The sequence below is a fragment of the Pantherophis guttatus genome, chromosome 7 (genome assembly GCF_059756535.1).
Source record: "Pantherophis guttatus breed Tessera chromosome 7, ASM5975653v1, whole genome shotgun sequence".
Lineage (NCBI taxonomy): Eukaryota > Metazoa > Chordata > Lepidosauria > Squamata > Colubridae > Pantherophis > Pantherophis guttatus.
The window spans coordinates 39,934,692-39,954,957 of NC_142069.1; the positions used below are offsets into that span (position 1 = coordinate 39,934,692).

Below are 20,266 nucleotides of genomic sequence, written 5' to 3' on the forward strand. Positions count from 1 at the left end.
ATCCTAAGTGGCACGCAAAACAAATTCGCATATTGAAGATCAATAGTTATTAGGCTTTGCAAATCCTTTTAAAAAGAGTGTGAGAGAGATTCAAAACATGCAAGGCTGCACTCAAAGAACACTTTTAAATAGTTGAAGCAGCTATATTATTTCCATACTGTTTCCCTAATTAAAATCTGACCAAAATGGCTGTACAGGCACACATGGAAATACTGCCAAGAGAAGCCCTATTATTCAGAAGACATATTTCTATGTACTCTGAAATACCTCTTTTGAAGGATTTGCCTATTTCTAGCTTAATTTCTCAATTAAATTTGATGAGAAAGGTTGGTTGTTTAATAACAAATTGTTATTATTTTAATAAATCATTCATACATAATAACAATTTGTGTTCAGCCCCAGCCATTTTCATGCACATGATATCCTTTGATTTCCTGATATAATAGGCCAAAATAGTCTCAAGGTCAAATTAAATCTAAAATGAGATGAAGGAATCCTTGATGAATTGCATAAGACATTTCGTAGGTAAAGAGAAGAGTCAGTTTGTAATAACTTTAGTCTAAGGATTAAAATTATAAACACATGATAGAGGAAAGAAAAGAATTGAATTCATATTTGGCTAAAAATTGCTTCCAAAAATTGACTAGAAGCTATCAAAAGATTTTTCCACTTTCAGGGAAACCACCCCTGCTGATTCCACTGTTTTTTTAAGTATATATCCAAAATATCAGCTTGCAATCAAATATTAGCCAAGACTTGCTGTTCTTTCATAAAAGAAGATTGTTTACAGGTGCATTGCATGGTTATCAAAACGTTGGCATCAATATTTAGTAAGGCAAGTAAACAGTTGCTTGTACTACCCACAAAATCTTTAGTATCCCTTTAAAAACAGTTCAGTAAACCTCATTAAAATAATTTGAAAGAACTTTATTTTAAAAAACACCATTATAATCAAGCAGCAGGAGCAGCAGCAACAACAAAACAAAATCAGTATACATCTTAAACCAAGTGATAAAATAGCCATCAAGGCCAGAAGCTTTTTCAGTTTTCATACATATATGTATAGTACCTATTTCTTAAAGTGCTACGGTAAAATTAGATAACCAGTACATAAGGTACTGCCAAACAGTTATTATTTAAAAATGATTAATTTCTTCCTTCAAAACTATTGACTCAGAATTATAAAGTTCTGAATAAATGAATATGATTGTGCATACACACACACGCACACTCATATGTATACATACACCCACATCCACACACACACAAATTATACATATATGTACGTATAGTATATATTCACAAGTATTACTTATTTATCTTAGCTCAAGATTTGACTCAGTTATTTAACTTCAATGAAGACATACAGTATTACTGAACTGGCAATCTTTAATAAAAGTCATATTCTTTGCCCTGAGCATCTTTAACAGAGGCAATAATATGATTTTATTGTGGTTGTTTCAAGTGAGAGATCAATAATTTAAAGGATTTTTCCCATACTACCAACATTTTATGTTATATCATTCAGTAAAAAAAAACCCTTTTCCTGGTGCATAAAGGGAATTACTGGTAAGTTCCAATTCATCAGACATAAAAGCTTTATACAGTTCTGCTATTGACGGTCTTGCCTCAAAAAATCCTTCATTGAAACTTCCAGATAATATTCCCATGCAGAATATGTTGCAATAGTCAAGGCATGGATATTTTTTATCAAATCTGGCACTATTGCACACTGATCATATTTGAGTGCTGTTGGATACCACTGTCAGTAATTATTTGATATATTAAGAATCAATAGGAACAAATCAAGGAATAAAGAATAAATCAAGGCGAAAGAATGAAATATTGATGGTGTGATTTGCATATAGCAAACATTTCTCCATATGTATGGAACATCTGAACTGAGCTTTTCTTACTTCTTTGTTATTCTTTTCATAAATTTTTAATTTTTTTAAATATAGTAATTTCATCTTCAGTTAAACTGTGTGTCATCCGGGTACAAATATCTTTGTAAAATAATCAAGATTTACAACAATATTCATTACATTAACATTAATTCTATAATTCTATACTTCATTGTTATTCTTATGAATATGCCTAGAGATTGGTGCAAGGAAGGAGGAGGAGGAGGAAACAGCTGAATCTTCTTCTGTATTGCCTTGTATTTTATTTGCTTTGCAATTTAAGAATTGTTAGGTATTAGAGTTTTTTAGCTTTCGAGTAAAATTGTGGACTGCATTTCATGTTTGATATCATACTGCTATTTCCAATAACATTTGCAATTTCACCCATTTATTCAGCATTTGCCTCTTTGAAGGGGTAGGAAGTGAACTGTAACCCAATGAATTTGAAAGGCTGTAGACTGAAGGGATGATTGAAATCTGGAAGTGGATTACTTATTTTAATAGTGCTGATTTTGCACGTGTGTTTATGCCATCCTGATCTAGACCAGCTGTTTTCCACACATGGCTCTTTGCTTTCATTGGAGTACAATTTCCTTCATCCCTAACATACTTATTGTTTTGGAGTTCTGGTGTTTATACTTGTAGGGTACCAATATTTGGGAGGTCTAGCTGGGAAGACTAATGCATTGTCATTTGCAAATACCACTGAAGAATATGCAGAATTTCAGGTAAGAACTAAAAGAACCTAAAACTTAAAATATAAGAATACTCATAAATAAATTATATCCAAACTCTAGTTTAGACCAATACTCATTGGCATTAGGTCCATTAGATCTGAGGTCATTTTTTTTTAAAAAATAATTTTGATTCAAAAGTCTAATATGGAGATTCTCAGGCATCCAGGTCATAGTTGTCCCAAAGGTGCTGTTTCAAAGGCAACTGGACTTTCTTTGTTTTTCCTTGAAGATGTTTTATTTCTCATCTAAGAAGTTTCTCATCCAAGAAGTGGATGAGAAGAACTGAAAAAGCTTTATGGATGAGAAACGAAACATCTTCAAGGAAAAATGAAGAAAGTCAATTTGCCTTACCTATGAAAAAACACAGTCCAGTTGCCTTTAACTCAAAAGATGACTGATGTCCTGATATTTTATGGAGAAACTTATTAATATATATTAGTTTGAAAATCTTATAATCTCTTTACCATGGAATTCACAGATGTAATATTTTCTATTCGTGTGTCCATATCTCTTTCCGTGTACTGTATAATTTGCTTTGTTTCTCTACTATAAAAAACTTTTGGGGAAAATAAATTCTATCATTCCTGTCATTTTTGAAGAAAGAACAGATTAATAACTGAAACACTTATCCAGATAGAAAAATTAAAGAGAAATAATGTCTTTTGGTGATATATTTCCTTTAGAGAAACAAAATATAATTATCGTTGGGCTTATGTTATTGATGCCGCACTACTTCATCAGAATGCTTTATACGTTTTTGTCTTCAGAAGTAGGCATATTGCTGAGACCAAAAGGATCATTTGTCTTCAAGAGATCAAAATACATTTTACAAGAGAAAATCAGTTTTCCACATTCAGAAGCCAAGTCATCCCAGTGTGAGGCTGAGAAATAAGAGGATGGAAAAGAGAAATCTCAAAGTTTCAAAACAAGCCCAATGGAAGAAGTTAAATTTCACTGTAGATCTATTTTGATGTTGAATTTAATTTCCTTCACCAACTTTCTGATCCCTAACAGATTATACCGACCTGAATTTTTTCCCCTCATTAACACAAACTGGGGGCTGTGGAACAAATCAACCACAATTAGACAAGTTCATCCTGATACTATCAATAATTCAGCCAAAGGTTAATATTGAGGGTTGTTTTTTTAAAAAAAATACACTTTAAATTCTCCCTTCAGATGTACAATACCCTACTCTTTAGGCAGAATAGTTAATTTTTTAAAAATAATATTAGCAGGCATACTAAGAAGCTTTAAAAAAGATGTAATTAATTGTGATCAATAAACTTTTTCTTTACCAAATTAAGAGCAACGACTAAAAATGTACAATATTTTTCGTTTAGGAAATCATGTATACAAATTAATATGAACACAATTTATACAGTGTATATAATTTTAATACTGGTTTTGTAATAACCTAATAACACATTGAAGAAAAACAGCAAAAAAAAAAAAAAAGCAAAGAAAAAAAGTCTGACAATAGCTCAGTCCCTCTGCCAGAAGCTTTTCCTTACTATAAACTCTGTTATGTCCAAAACCTGGTTTACCTAAATCAACCAAATCACTTTGAAAGTACAACATAATTTTATTTGCACACATGCAAATAATAATATAATATATACAGGTAATCCTCGACTTACAACTGCTCATTTATTCATCATTTAAAGTTAGAATAGCACTGAAAAAATGACTTATGACCATTTTTCACACAACCATGGCAGCATCCTCATGGTCACATGATCAAAATTCGTATACTTGGTAACAGTGGTGAAATCTAAAATTTGTTACTACTGGTTCTGTGGGCTTGGCTTGGTGGGCGGGTAATGTGACTAGGTGGGCGTGGCCAATTTTTTTTTTTACTTTTAAAACCATTTTTTCTACAACCTCTTCGGCGAAGAGGTTGCAAAAAAATGCTTTCAAAAGGCTCTGACGTTCCCAGCTGAGTTGCCTGATTGGCAGAGGCTTTTTTAAAAAGGGTTTTTTTATTTTTAAAGCCTTTGACGATCCCAGCTGAGTCACCCGATCATCAGAGGCTTTTTTTTTTTACTTTTAAAAGCATTTTTTCGTCCGAAGAGGTTGTAGAAAAAATGCTTTTAAAAGTAAAAAAAAAAAAGCCTCTGATGATTGTGCGGCTCAGCTGGGCATGGGGGGTAGGGAAGGGATTAATTCTCTGAATTACCTGCCTCCATCGCTACTGGATCAGGCGATCCAGTCTGAACCGGGAGCATTTCACCCTTGCTTGGTAACTGGTTCCCACTTGTGACGATTATGGTGTCCCAGAGTTATATGATCAACTTTTGCAGCCTTCTGACAAGTGAAATCAATGGGGAAGCCAAATTCACTTAACAACAATTCACTTTGCTACCTTAAAAACTGCAGTGATTCACTTAACAAAGGTGTCAAGAAAGGTTGTAAAATGGGGCAAAAACTCACCTAACAAATGTGCTGCTTAGCAACAGAAAATTGGGCTCAACTGTGGTTGTAAGTACACTACTACTTGTATGGAACTCACAGCAAAGCTTTGATATTCATGAGCAGAAGCAGAAACAGAGCTTATATATCTTTGTCCCACTACATTGCAAAGGCAAGAAAAAAGCAGAGATAGTAGAAATTACAGGATGACATTGGACTATTTTAGATAAAGCTGTCCATATGTCCTGATTATTATTTATTATTTATCCCTTCTTACTAGGTCAGCATAGCTGTACTATCTTTGACATATGGTCAGTTAAACTTTTACCGCCACATCTGTTAGAGGCAAATATATATAATATGCAGATGCAAACAAGACACTTGGGAGAAATAGATATAAAAGAAGAAAATAGTGGGGAAGGAAGAGAAATGGGAAATCTATGGACTTCGTTAAATGATAACTACCAATATCCTCTTCCATTGGCAATTATGGTTGATAGGCATGATTGAAATTCACAAACTTAGAAATGGCCATAAATTGCCTGACTTTTGATAAAATGTGGGCAGTAATAGAAGAAAAAGGAAAGTTGCATTTTGGTCCTTTTGCATTTTCATACAATTTCTTCAAAGTTTAATAATGTTCTCTTAGATATAATTGGTATCTGCAATAATGTAGAGCTCTCTGCCCTGCGTTATAATAAAATTAGTGCAATGGCATTGGCAAATCAGTTTTTTTCTACCATTCTGTCCTGTTTATAGCAACCTTAGCATAATTCATTATGGCAATATTTCAACATTTAAGAAAACTATAAGGTATAACTGTATCAGGAAGGCTGAAATACATTGAAATAAATTAAATGAATGTTTGTGTCTTCATTACTCAACATTAATTGTTGGCTTGCTATTTATAATCATTTTGGGAAACTGCTGTATTTCATTAGAGAATATTATTTGTGCTTATTTGTTGAAAAGCTGTCAAAGTGTGTGTGCATCTTTGCCTTAGTTTTAATAGAAAATTGTATCTGGATCTATATGTTTTTATATTACCTCATAACATTTTTCTTTTTTGCATCTCATCTAAAATTTGAGGATATTTTATTATTGCTTGAGGAATGGTAAACAAACATAGGAAAGAAAGGAAGAAATAGAAAAAAGGTGAGTAAATAATATTCAATGCCTTATACAATTAACTATTGAAATGTAACTCCACTTTTAAAGACATTAAACATTGACCAGATAAAATGTTTTATGTTGATAAGCATTCAGTTGATAAGGAATAAGTACACATATATCTTCATTCTTATATTTTTAAATTTGGAATAGCTATATTTTTAATATACCAAAATAATACTTTTGCTATGCCCATACAAATCAAAACATAATTAATTATAAATTGATACATTTCAGAATTGGGCATCATAGCTATATCTTTAAAGTTTATTTCCCACTACCAAAACTAATTTGTTTAAGTGATGCCAAAATCTTCATAAAGATTTTGCAAGAGGCAGGCCTGAAACATGAGCTGAAAATTATTTATTTAACCTTAAATGTAGCCTATAATGCAGAATCAGAATGTAGATGAGCCTGGCTAAATAAGACTGCTGTAATATCTAGAAATTATTTAGGCAATGATTGCTTATAATCTAATTTTTTGTCTTCTAATATGCAAGATACAGTCAGATGCTAGCTGGCATTAACTATATAAAGCTTAAATGATGTAACCAAAGTAATTAATGGTAGAAAACAAATTTAGCAAAGGATAATTATTTATACCTAAAATAGAAGATAGAGGATAATGAAGTTTGCTGTAAATAAGGAGACAACTATGATCTAAATGATGTGATTACTATGCTATTGTGAGCATATCTAAGCTTTGAAGTCATGGTCTCAAGCTTTGTTGAAAGATATAGAAGATGAGGGGAAGCTCTCATGCATTGTGAGAATCCTTTCTCAATTCTTCTGAAATTGAAACCTTGCTTGTCCTCTTAGACTTTGAGTAAGGTAGATATGCAATGTGCATGGGGTGACAATGTGTCTATAAATGATGCTTTATGTAAACCTGATTTTGTTTCTATACGATTGAGTCTCTGGGTAGAAGAACAATAAGAAAAGTGGAGATGTCACAAAGATCTGCTTTAGGACCCTCATTTTGAAACTTTAAGGATCTTAGAAAAAACATCACAATTATTAACTCCCTGGGGGAATTAGAGTAATTGAAATGCATCATGTAAATCTGTGCAGCTATCACTTCAGTAGTCCCAGTAGTCTGTTTTTGATTATTCAGCTGTGACAATTATATGAATCTTGTATCTGTTGGGAATTCATTTAAGGTAGGAAATTTGGCTAAACTTTGCTGAAATAGATCTGATGAATAATAAATTATGATAACATTTCTTCCCTTCATAACTAATTGTTAAGTATGAAAAATACATAACTTTTGCTTCATTTAAATAAGAATTTCTAAAATGTGTGTTTGTGTATGCATGTGTATATGTAAGCCTCTCTCTCTCTCTCTCTCTCTCTCCCTCTCTCTCTCTCTCTCTCTGTGTGTCTGTCTCCGTCTCCGTCTCTCTGTCTCTCTCGATCTTACAGTAAATATGAGAGTATGTATGTATATATATATGTGTGTGTTAGTATAGCTTACACAAAATGACAAATGCAGAATAACTCAATAATATATTTCATTTAACTCTGTTACTACATCTATTGCTTAACATCATTAAACATAATGATTTTCTAGAAACTGTGACATTTCCTGTCAGATATTGCCAGATGCCGATTGGGCAGGGGATGAAAAATCAAGAAAAAGCACATCAGTCTATGGTTGTCCCATAGACTGGCGTATTTGTCGCCAAAACTTCATTGCTAATTCCACGGCCGAAGCTGAATATGCCAGTGCTTCTGACGCTTGCACACTTCTCACATGGATATACGAATTAGTTTCAAATATTTGGACACAACCTTCATTACCTATCACTCTCCACGAGGACAATGAGTCTGTCATAGCCTCTTCGGTCAGGGATGATGTCAGCTTCAGATCTCGCCATATTGATATACGTTATAAAAATGTGAGAGACCTAGTTAAAAAGGGTTTTGTTGAATTTGTTCATTGCGATACCAAGGACCAAATTTCCGATTTCTTAACTAAACCTGTATCTTGTGAAATACATTGGAACCACTGCAAATCAGTTGGACTGTACTTATAATTTATTTTTTCTTATACTTGTGTTTATTATTATTTTTGAACACTGTTCCATCACACTTGGCAATAGAAGGGGTCTGTCAGATATTGCCTGCATATGATGCACCAGAGACTAGAAGGGGTTAAGTCTTTACAGACATCACATGTGACTATATCAGCCAATGAACTCTCTTATTGGACTCTTACCTAGAAACCACTTGGATATCTTCCCTTTCCCCCCCTCTCTCTCTCATCTATCTCTCACCGAGACAACACGTGAACTTCTCTCTCCTCTCAACATCTGAGTCATACAGTTAGGGTAAAAATGTAATAGGACACCCTGTTCATTATATATATTCATGTATATATTTGTAAATAATAAAAACAACCTTTTGAACCTGAAGCTGTATTGACCAAATAACTTCCTCATAGAACCAAATGAACACGACCATCAATATATATCTGATATTTTCTACAACCTATGACAATTGCACCATGCACACATATGTAAGTATACACTGATTCAGAGAAATAGTATTGGCTGTCAAACTCGGGAGTTATTTTTTTGCTGGTTCTGTGACTTTCCTAAGAGTTAGAAATGCTTCTAAATTTTCTAATAGCGGTAAGAACTTGAAAGCTTAACTGTAAATTGAAATTGAGTTGCAGTTCTATCATAGGAATTCATATGTTATCAGAGAAAGAGTAATTGGTTTTTTTCTGATCATAATGCTTCAGAATTGGCTGGATTCATTCATTGTAGTACAGCTGTGTTTTTTTAAAAAAATGCTTCCAAAGATTAGAAAACTACCACCATGATTGTAACTAAAGAATCATTTATATTAAATTTCCCAAATACGTTTGCCCTACTAAACTATTCAAATTTTGCTTGTCTGCTTGATTTGAATTTAGATGATATATTTTGAGTGAAATCTGGGAATGGAAAAGAGAGAATTATTGGAATAGAAGATCTCAGAGAGCAGGATATATAGCTAAGATATGCTTTCTGATAGTGAATGTTGAATTTACACATTAAGCAGTTTATTTAGTTTTAGTATAGCAATTTACCTGAACCTAGAGATAAATTGTGATTAAAGAAATCACACCGTAATGCAATGTGTTAGGGCAGTCATGAACAGTTAAATTTGTGAAGGGCATAAAGAACATGTGGAAATTTTCTTGCCTTCTGCAAAAATTTCAAATGTCACATCTCATTTAAAGAGTCTGATAAATAGTGCTTGGATATTTATTCCACTTATCATGCACCACATGTTATAGAGAACATAATGGCTGCATCCAGAGATATATTTAAGTAATTTGGTAGGAGCCAGACAAGAAAAGAAAAATGACCTTAGCATATGGGTTACATAGTGCTCCAGGGAAGAGGGCTTTAGATTTGTTAGATACTGGAGAATATTTCTGGACAAGCCAGGCAAATGGAAGATGGATGGGCTCTACTTGATCAGTAACATCAAAAAGCAGGCAGGTGTTTTTAAACTGCTCCCTTAGGAAAAGTTGAATTATGAAGTATCTGATTTAGAGGATGTTTCCCTAGGGGATCACAGTGAAAATAGTTTCCATTATTTTAATGGGAATGGGTAGAAATGGATACATTTGAACATGACAGCCAATAAAAACCTGAATAACCATAAGGGAAAAGCAAAAAAATAACAACCAGGCACTTCAGGGGATTGTTGAACCATCTCTATAGTACATATGTTTATCTATTTTCTACCATAAATTTGAGAACCTTAATGTAATTGTTAATTTTTTATGAATGGATAATATATTACCCATATAACATTTATTTAAAAATAAATGCTGAAATAGTATATATGTTGTATATATTAGTAATTTTATGCCTTTCCAAAATTGATATTGTGGTAGTTGTTACTGGCCCAAAAATAATGTCACGCTTTAGTGTGTGCTTTAATTATAATCATTTCAACTATTTCTTTGAAAATAATTGAATGTTAAATATGTGTTCTGTGTATAAAAGAAGTATTTTTTTAATCTTAATGGAGTTCATGATTCTAATTTATGGTTCAGTTAGGCCTAGTCATTCCATTTAAATTGAATGTAAAGCTAAACTGCAGTTAGATCAAGAAATGAACCCCATAAGCAGAAGAAGCACCCGGAAGCATCGTGATTCCCATACATACCCATCACACATATATATTGTTTCACACAAAGGGTTGTACTGTTGAAACTTCACAACTCTGTTTTTTCAAGGTCATATCAACTCTATCCACTCATGACTTTCTAAAACATCTCCTTTGTCCTGATTAATTCATCCTTTATACTTGTTTTTAGAAATTCAAAAATTATTCTATCTCAACATGCTTTTTTCATACTGACTCCTTTGTCTTCTTCTTAGCTTTACAAAACACAATATATTTATTTCATGAGTATATGAACTTATTTGTGAGCTCACATACAACTCCCCTTATAGACCAAGTTGCAATTTTCCATGTGCCATGATCATCAATATATGTCCTGTATATAGTGACGTCTGCTGCCCATCAGGGCTTTCATCAGCTAAGAGCTCCCAGGACACTTTTTAATAACACAGAAGATGTAAAATGAGTTATCAATCTTAGTTCTACCTCAACTATATGCAGCAGTCCCAGCTAATAATAAGAATAGTTCACAAGCAATTTGGCTAGTATGCCATAAATACAACTAAAGCCCAGTTTTACTTCACGTATGCTGATGTTATTCAATGCCAGCTTTGACCTAGAAATTACCTAGTAAACTAGTAGAGATACATTGGTACAGTGACATAGATTAGACATACAACTAGCTTGTACCAGACGAGTTTCACTTGTTTCAAATAAATTCAGCTCAACGATTAAGGACCATATGCACCTTTCAAATATTATGCATCCACTTGTGGATTAGAGCACTGGAAGAAGAAAAATGGAATGAGGACAGAGGTGAAGTTGGGGAAAAAGAATTAAATTCACCTATCAAGATAAGGTTTCAACTCATTCTGACTTTAAATAGGCAGTGCAAAAACATTAGGAAAGTGTATGTTATAAAGTCAGAGTTGTCAATTCCATTTTGCAAAACCCTAAGATTAAGTTCCCGTGCTAGTGTATACATAAAATTTTGCATAATGTTAAATAAAAGTAATGAGTTGCTTAACACTATAGCTGTGTGAGATTTTGATTCACAGATTTGAACTGAATAAGATGATAACATTTTCAATTTGAAGAACTAAATTGATTTGAAGTTCTCCAAAGAAATGCTTCATATGGATGATTTTCGGATTTGCACAAACATTTCCTTTCCCCAGTCTGATTTTAAATACCACTGTAATTATTTTGATGGGTTTATTTGTATGCCTGGATTAGGGAGGTTTTGCTGTGCTGATATGTTTAACATGGAGACATAATTTATTGTGTATTTGAAAATATATCCATACTATTGCTCTTTGCTCTAGCAACCATGCCCCATTATTTTATCTTTTTAGAAAGGGAAATCAGCAATATTTGTATCCTCAGCATTTTTAAAATGGACATTAAATTAGAAATTTTGGACACAATCCAGTTTTGTTTATAGAAGTCAATTAGTTTCTGAACTGTCTGCACTTGTGGTCTGAATTGCAGCCATTTTATCCCAGTGTTAATGGCTCTATTTCAAAAATTGCATCTGAGAACATATTTGTCTGAACTGGTTTTCATTTTCTATGTAAAATTATCTCCTGGCTATAAAAAGAGAGAGAAGGTAAAAAGACATGCTAACCTTTTGTAATTTTGTATTTATGATTCATCCATATGCACCTTAATGCCCAAATTAAAAACAAAACTCATTGAGTAACAAAAGCGCTAGCCTGTTAATTTAATATTTTGAGATTGGCAGGTAGTATCACTAAGTATTTTAGCTCATAAATGAATAAATACGAATGACCAAATCATTTGCCATTGCTTCTTTCCTAAATAAAAATTACTTCTCACTAATTATGGCAATTCATTTTCTATCCAATAGCTAGAAGTCAACAACATAAAAGTTTTCTATACCATCTCAGTTTTAATTATATTTATTTGTCTCTTATCATACATTCACATTGTGGCCTTTTTAAAGATATCTCTATAATGATAAGCATGGTATTAAAACATTGAAAATAGTAATTTCTATACTTTCATCAATCTGCTTAAGAACTTGGCCATATTTGGGTATTATAGACAGCTAAATAGGCCTGGATGGGGAGAAACAAGCTCCGACTCAACCTTTCCAAGACCGAGTGGCTGTGGCTTCCGGAGTCCCGATATAGCCAGCTGGCGCCATCGCTGGTTATTGGGGGAGAATCATTGGCCCCCACGGAAAGGGCTCGCAACTTGGGCGTCCTCCTGGATACCCGGCTGTCTTTAGAAGAGCATATGATGGCTGTGGCCAGGGGGGCTTTGTATCAGGTCCGCCTGATACGCCAGTTGCATCCCTTTCTAAATCGGGACTCCCTACGCACGGTCACTCAGGCACTCGTCACTTCCCACCTGGACTACTGCAATGCTCTCTACATGGGGCTCCCCTTGGGGTGCACCTGGAGGCTTCAGTTGGTCCAGAATGCGGCCGTGCGGGGGATTGTGGGAGCGACGGGGCGCTCCCATGTGACACCTCTCCTGCGCAAGCTTCAGTGGCTTCCTGTGGTCTTCCGGGTGCGCTTCAAGGTGTTGGTGACCACCTTTAAAGCGCTCCATGGCTTAGGGCTGGGGTATTTACGAGACCGCCTTCTGCCGCCAATAGCCTCCCACTGGCCAGTTCGCTCACACAGAGAGGGCCTCCTCAGGGTGCCGTCGGCCAGACAATGTCGGCTGGTGACCCCCAGGGAGAGAGCCTTCTCTGTGGCAGCATCTGCCCTCTGGAACAACCTACCCCCAGAGATACGCATGATACCAGACCTCCGGACTTTTTGTCGGGCCCTGAAAACACATCTATTCCATCTAGCCAGGCTGGCTTGACCCCATCCTTACGGTTTTAAATTTATAATTGGTTTTAATTGGGTTATTTTAAATTGACGGCCAAAAGTATTTAATGTTTTTTAAATTGTTTTTAAATTTTATATGTTGTGTTTTTACCGTGGCTGTTCACGAGTCCTGTTGGACAAGGGCGGTATACAAATTAGTCACATAAAAATCAATGCATATACAATACACAAAATTGCTTTCTTTTCATAAATGATTAATGCATGAATGGATTAATAAAGAAGTCTAATATCATTTCCATGTTGAAAAAGGTTCCTGCAATCCAGAGGTGGGTTTCAGTAGGTTCTGACCAGTTCGGGAGAACTGGTAGCGGAAATTTTGAGTAGTTCATAGAACTGGTAATAAAAATTCTGACTGGCCTCACCTCCATCTATACTCTGCCTCCCAAGTCCCAGTTGATTGGGAGGAAATGGGGATTTTGCAGTAACCTTCCCCTGGAGTGGGTTGGGAATGGAGATTTTACAGTATCCTTCCCCTGTCACATCCACCAAGCCACACCCACCAAACAATGTCACACCCACAGAACCAGTAGTAAAAATTTTTGAAACCCACCACTGCTGCAATCTATTTATAAGGACTAACTGTCCAGAGTGACAGTGAGTGATCTCACTATCTCTCCTTTTTCCGGGAAAATTATGCTAGTCAGAATTCACTGTCTGGCTACACGATCTCTGTTGCAATGCTCCTTAGGAGATTACTAGTTCACCATGAATCCTCATTGAAAGTACAATTCTAAAAGCAAATTACACCCACCACCACCACCAATAAGGACTGCTAGACACATTTTATTCTTACTATCATTTGCCTGTCATGGAACTGCTGAAAGCAATGCATCTCTGCTTTGCAAACTTCATGAAAAGATGCTAATTATAAACTGGATATACATGAATGATAATCCAGGGTTCCTGACCAGCAAATAGTATGGCTGGAAACCATGAATCGATATAACTATTTACCCTGCCACGCAGCATAATAATTTAAAACCCCAGTTGGATGGCTTTGTTATTGAGACATAAAAAGCCACAAATATTTAGAATTGGGTTGTTAATTCCATATTATAAAACCAATTTGTAGTAACTTAAGCTGAACATGTAATCAAGTATTTGCAATTAAATAGTAAGTCATGGAATGTTCCGTAATAATTAGATAATTTCACTGCTTTTTATCCAAATATTGGGAGTTTAGTTAGGTAAGAGAATAGTCTTCAGGAAGAAATTCCATTCTGAGAAGAATATATAAAGTATTTTCTAAATAAATATTTTAAGTACCATTATCGTACCATTATCGTATCATTGAGTACCATTATTGTACCATTATCCGTCATAAACCTAAAAGCTTCCATTGTGTATTTTATTTAAAAACATTTTAAAAATTACAAACAACAAACAAACAATATAGAGACTATGTCAATTAAACAACGAACAGCAGCAACAACAAAAATCTAAGCAGAAGAGAAGCCCAGCCCCTCTCAAAAATCTCACAAATTATTTAGAATCTAAATCTAATCATGTATTGTCCATGGCATGTCCATTTTGTTTTTAAAGAGCTGCAATGTTGACCTGGGACAATGGTATGCCTATAGTTATTCTTAGGATCTGGTGAAAAATAATTATGTATCATAAAAGTGGCAAAAGAAAACAACCTTGCAATGTTGTATTGACCTCTCTCTTTTCATTCGTCAACAGAAAGTGATTTTAACTATCCTGCCCGGTAATGCAAAGTTCTTCTCATAAAAGCAATCTATTATCCTTATCAAGGCATAATGAAGCTCACCTTGTCCTTCTACTATCATTGAAATTCACTTGTATAGATATCATTGTGCAAATGTTAAAGAGCGCATGAGGAATTGCATTTTTATAAAACAATTTTCCTTATCTTATTGTGAAATCCTTGTACCATTTATAGTGCTACCATTATACCACTGTCAGAGCACAACATTCTGTTCTTAGAGATGTGTTCCTTTAATTATATCCTTCCTCTATTAATCATACCTGTGGCAGCTTAATGTTTGAGCTGTAGCACATAAAGTAATTTATTAAAATCTGTTTCAGGCCTTTGAGTTGGCTTTAAAATATTTATGACTGTTTTCTCCACATTTGGCCTAAGGACTTATATTTTTAAAAGGGCAAGATGCACAGCTGAATATCCGAGCCATTTTAATTGTTGAGATATAACTCATTTAAACATGTTTCACTGGACATATTCTGCAATTTGGCAACATTTGTTCATAGTTCTGGAATTGGGACCAAGATTATTGCTCAGTTTATATAATCAGTTTGTAATATTCTGATGCACACAGTATTTAAAAATGTTTAAATATATTTATATTATTTTTAATGGATGTTATATCATTTCATGTTTTTTTTTATAGAATAAGCAGAGTGGCAATAAATATCAGGATTTATTAACATCTGGTGACCTAGGGAGCCAGAGAGTTATCCCTCCCCCATTAAATAAAACAAATAAAACTCCTGAAATAAATACTTTTTACTGTATATGGACCAACCTGAATCTATTAGAGGCAGCCAAATGAAAAAGGTTTCCATTGCTACTTTCAAGTGCAATCAGCTTTATGGCCATATTGGCCCTAAAGTGTTTAAAGCTTTAAAGCTAAAAGCCAACTCTTTATGTTGCAATTGAAAATGGTCTCAAAGTTGTTACCAGTGCAGCTGCTAACATAAATTTTTCACATGACTTGATCAACTAACAATATCAGGTCAGTAGTATTTGTACATAGTTTTTAAACTAGTGTTAAATACAGCCGCATATGTATTTCTCCAGTTTGTATATGACTAGTGATTAAATAATTGAATTACTTACTGGACAGGGATATCCAGTTAGAACTGCAACTAGTGTATCCACCTTAATTGGTAATCAGGTTTTCCAAATATGACATATAACTTTCTCAGTTATCTATGAATAGAGAACTCCCAAACTGCAAGCTTGACCCTCCAGTAGGAATGCAGTTCCATGAAAGATTAGGACCCATCAGGTAGTGGTGCAGTGGTTAGAATGCAGTATCACCAGTGGTGGGCTACTGCCGGTTCGGACCAGTTCGGGTGAACCGGTAGTTCCATCCAACCAACGGCTGAGCCCGCCCTCCTGCCTTGGTGCTATCATGTCCTATATCCGTGATGGTGAACCTATGGCACGCATGCAAGAGGTGGCATGCAGTGCCCTCTCTGTGGGCACATAAGCCGTTGCCCCAGTCCAGCTGTGCCGCAAATGTGTGCATGCCTGCCGCCGGCCAGCTGGTCTTTGGGTCTCTGCTGTGCATGCGCTGGGGCAGAGCATGACTGTGGGGGCCACACATGCATGCATGTGGGGTAGGGTGGGGTGCGTGCATGGGGGGGTGCACACACATGCATGTGGGCTGTGGGCGCATTGCATTTTAAGGGTGCACATGCACGCTTTGGGCACTCAGTCCAGAAAAGATTAGCCATCATTGTCCTATATAATTGCCAATTTTTCATCAGTTTTTCAATGCTGATTGGTGCAAGGAAGGAGGAGGAGGCAACAGCTGAATCTTCTTCCATATTGCCTTGTATTTTATTTGCTTTGTAATTTAAGAATTGTTAGGTATTAGAGTTTTTTAGCTTTCGAGTAAAATTGTGGACTGCATTTCATGTTTGATATCATACTGCTATTTCCAATAACATTTGTAATTTCACCCATTTATTCAGCATTTGCCTCTTTGAAGGGGTAGGAAGTGAACTGTAACCCAATGAATTTGAAAGGCTGTAGACTGAAGGGATGATTGAAATCTGGACTTTCTGAAGTGAATTACTTATTTTAAAAGTGCTGATTTTGCATGTGTGTTTATACCATCCTGATTTAGACCAACTGTTTTTAACACATGGCTTTTTACATTCATTGGATTACAATTTCCTTCATCCCTAACATACTTATTGGTTTGGAGTTGTAGTGTTTATATTTATAGGGTCCAATATTCAGGAGGTCTAGCTGGGAAGACTAATGCATTGTCATTTGTGACCTGTGGTGGCACACTGGTTAGAATGCAATATTGCAGACTAATTCTGCTGACTTCCAGGGGCTTGATCAGGGATGAAATGTTCCCGGTCTGGACCGGATCACCCGATCCGGTAGCAATGGCGGCAGGTGGTTTGGAGAACCGGTAGCAAAAATCCCTGCACCCCCCCTCCTATGTCCAGCTGAGCCACACGATCATCAGAGGCTTTTTTTTTTTACTTTTAAAAGCATTTTTTTATATCTCTTCCAATGAAAAAATGCTTTTAAAAGTAAAAAAATAAAAGCCTCTGATGATCGCACGGCTCAGCTGGGATCATCAGAGGCTTTTCAAAGCATTTTTTTTCTGCAACCTCTTGGCCGAAGAGGTGGTAAAAAAAAATGCTTTGAAAAGTCTCTGACGATCCCAGCTGAGTTCTCTGATCAGCAGAGAGGCATTTTTTAAAGAGCCTCTCTGATGATCCCAGCTGAGTTCCCTGATCGGCAGAGACGCTTTTCAAAGCATTAGAAAAAATGCTTTGAAAAGTTAAAAAAAAAAAAAGTTGGCCACGTCCACCCAGTCACATTAACCCCCCCTCCAAGCCACACCCACAAAACCGATAGTAACAAATTTTACATTTCATCCCTGGGTTCAATCCTCACTGGCTCAAGGTTGATTCAGCCTTCCATCCTTCCAAGATCAGTAAAATGAGGACCCAGATTGTTGGGGGCAATATACTGACTCTGTAAACCACTTAGAGAGGTTGTGAAGTGGTATATAAGTCCAAGTGCAATTGCAATTTGTAAATACCACTGAAGAATATGCAGAATTTCAGGTAAGAACCATAGGCCGCTCAGAGTTGAACTTTTGTACTTCCTTTTTAGTATCACTGAAGGAAGGTAACCTCTCATTACAAATGTAGACGATAGGCTGAGTAAACCAATTGTGTGAGATATGAGACAAGTTTGAAAAGATACCTAAGACATTTGTCAACCAAAATAAACCTCACATGTTGTCTGTGCCAGAATATGAAAATTTTATTGAAATACAATGTACCTGTGCTTTAAAAACAAAATTTGAATCTGTGCACTGAATGACTTTTGAATGGAACTGATAGATGTATTCTCATCAGCAGCCGAAATGGTTATCCAAGCTCTGGTCCACTTCATGTATACCTATCAATGTGAAATCAGGCTTTTCAGCTTTCATTTCTTCTTCTTCTTCTTTTTTTTTTTTATGAAAATAACCCTATTATGCTCTTCCCCTTTGTCCTTGTAAATCTTAATATTCTCATTTTATTATTTTCCAAGATGTTTTGTCATGCATGATGATAGGTAATCTCACCAAATGTCCATGATGAATATTTTTAAATATTCGTACAGAAAGCAAGAAGAAACCAGATTTTGCTAGAGTGGGATAAGTTCAGACATTAAAGAATAGGTTGTTTGCAATGCATTTTTGAAGAGTGATTCCAATGTAAGCACTCTGAACCTTACATAATGTCTAAGACATTCATTTATATAATACTAATGCAGTTGTTCAAGAAGAAATGTAAAAGTAAATTAGTAAATGTTGCAAAAAAGGGAGATTATGTCAGGATCTTTCATTCTTAATGATTTGCTGAACTTTGTGGGAGTAACCTATTTATCTCTCCCCTTCAAAAATTCATTTAGAAAAATAATGCATTTCCTCCCTTTTTTGCTTTAATGAAAATCAGCTGAAGTAAATGTTCATGATTTTCAATACTTTAAGCACTAATTGGAACATACAGCATTATCTATATTTTGACAGTGTGGGAGAGGGTAACAATGTAAGTGTTTCTTCATTAAATCTAGATTTCTATAATTGCATTGAACTTCTTTTGTTTTTGTTAAATGTGTCACGTTGCTTATGGACAAAATTTTCTTTGTTATCTTCTATTTTGTTAACAGGAATAAAACAAATAATTCAACTGTAGTTTATTTATTTTTAAATATACTTGAATTGAATAAACCAAGCAAACTAAAAATAGTTTAACTTAGTCCTTGAGCTTTACCATGTATTTATATTTAAGACAGATGTGTGTGTGTGTGTGTGTGTGTGTGTAACAAGTTTAAAATATGGTGTTTATAGATGATGAAAGATGTCATTCCTGCATATGTAGAAGAAGGTAGATGACAAAAATTAATATGTGGACATAAGTAAAATAAATATAACATCATATGAACACAATAAAGCTCTGCTGAATGGAATTATACCTTTAAATGGTCATTAGGACCATTAGGATAGCTATAGAAAGAAAGCATACACAAAACAGTAAGTAGGTGTGACACTGTGCTTTTTCCTTGATTTGCTCTTGGAAAAGTCTATTAATATCCTCTTTCCTTAGGAGGGCTGCAGAACTATATGGTTTATCTGCTCTTTCTTTAGAGTCACAAGGCCAAGCAGACTCACACAGATTTTGATTTTGTTTGGAAATCTGCCATCCCGTATAATTGTCTACTTTGCCATGGAATACAAGGTAAAAGTTTAGCATAGCAGATGACCATCTGGACTGTCACTGAAGTGACAAGACTTGGATTTATCCACATGAAGTGCTGTGTATCATGATTCTTTTCTTTAGGAAAAGAGAGATGTGACTGGTTTGTCACATTGCCTCACAGCTTCAGGCTATTGATACTATTAGACTAAGCTTTAAAGGAGAGGCAAGAACAAAAGAGACTATTTTGCTTTGTTTTTAGAAATGAGGAATCTATTTGCACAATCACTTTACTTAATGTATTTTTGTTTTCTTCTATTTAAAATGTTTATATGCCCCCAAATTTATTGAGAAAAAATACAGAAAAATGTAGGGGAAAAAATCAACAAAACTTAATGAAAAGAATATAAAACCACAAAACACACACTTAATAGAATAGAATAGAATAGAATAGAATAGAATAGAATAGAATAGAATAGAATAGAATAGAATAGAATTCTTTATTGGCCAAGTGTGATTGGACACACAAGGAATTTGTCTTGGTGCATATGCTCTTGGTGTACATAAAAGAAAAGATACATTTGTCAAGAATCATAAGGTACAACACTTAATGATAGTCATAGGG

At 34.9% G+C, this 20,266-nt stretch overlaps 1 long non-coding RNA gene across 1 annotated transcript; it reads left to right on the forward strand.

Moving 5' to 3' along the window:
* Nucleotides 1-6,109: 6,109 nt before the first annotated feature.
* LOC148112815 (uncharacterized) lies at nucleotides 6,110-14,984 on the forward strand. Its single transcript, XR_015728801.1, has 3 exons — nucleotides 6,110-6,208; nucleotides 8,667-8,741; nucleotides 14,902-14,984. It is a non-coding gene; the product is annotated as an uncharacterized LOC148112815 (long non-coding RNA).
* The last annotated feature ends 5,282 nt before the right edge of the window (nucleotides 14,985-20,266 follow it).